Genomic DNA, 1,188 nt, shown 5'->3' on the forward strand with positions numbered 1-1,188 from the left:
CGTCACCCGGTGCTGCATGCCAAATTTCAGGGCAAAATAATAAAAAATGAGGAATTGGGAGTAAGCTAAAGTTCCAACTGTCAGTTTTTTTCTGTGACTTCCTTTGTGGCTTTTTGACACCGTTTTCCTATAGAGTGAATTAGATATTTTTTGGGAAGGCATAACTCCGGATAGAGGACGAATTAAGACTTGGGGTTTGTTTTACTAGATAGAGTATGCCCCAGCGTAGTGCCTTTTGGGGTTGTGGTTTTTCAGAAAGTTATAGGGTTTTTTTAATTAAGAGAAATATGCCCCATTATAGAGATAGGGCTTTTCAATTTGTTGCGGCTGCGCAGTGGCCGCCAGGAGAGCGAGCGAGAGTGAGTGAGGGAAGGGGAGGATAATTATTGTAGCTGGTCTGCGGGTAACAGCTCTCAGATCCACTTCTAGAAAAAATGCAGCAATGTAATTTGAGTGACAAACTGCAGAGATGAACCCTTTCTGTGACTGCTGCACAGGGATCACACAAACTCTATTCATAGGGCTGACTTCACTTAGGGGAGATGTTCTCACCCCGCAAAGAAGTGCGAGTATATACCGCACTTACGGTACCATTGGATTTACAGATATTTTCTTGCAATACACTATGGGGGTCATTCTGAGTTGATTGCTCGCTAGCAGTTTTTAGCAGCCATGCAAACGCATTGTCGCTGCCCACTGGAGAGTGTATATTCACTTTGGAGAAGTGCGAATACTTGAGTAGCAGAGCGCCTGCAAAATTGTTTCAAAATAAGACCAGCACTGTAGTTACACTTCGTGTGCGTTGATTCTAACAACCGAGGGACGGCTTTTGATGTCACACACCCATCCAGCGAATGCCCAGCCACGTCTGCATTTCTTCTGCCACGCCTGCATTTTTCCAAGCACTCCCTGAAAACGGTCAGTTGACACCCAGAAACGCCCTCTTTCTGTCAATCTCCTTGTGGCCTGTTCTGTGATTGGAATAATCGCTAGAACTAGTGCAAAACCACAATGGACTTTGTACCCGTACGATGCGCATGCACATTACGGAGCATGCGCATGCACAGATTAGCCATTTTTTTTCAACTGATTGCTACGCAGCGAACAACGGCAGCAAGCGATCAACTCGGAATGACCCCCTATATACATAGAAACATGGATTTTTTTTACTGCAGGAATTATGGTTAG

This window comes from Pseudophryne corroboree, unplaced genomic scaffold (genome assembly GCF_028390025.1).
Source record: "Pseudophryne corroboree isolate aPseCor3 unplaced genomic scaffold, aPseCor3.hap2 scaffold_689, whole genome shotgun sequence".
Lineage (NCBI taxonomy): Eukaryota > Metazoa > Chordata > Amphibia > Anura > Myobatrachidae > Pseudophryne > Pseudophryne corroboree.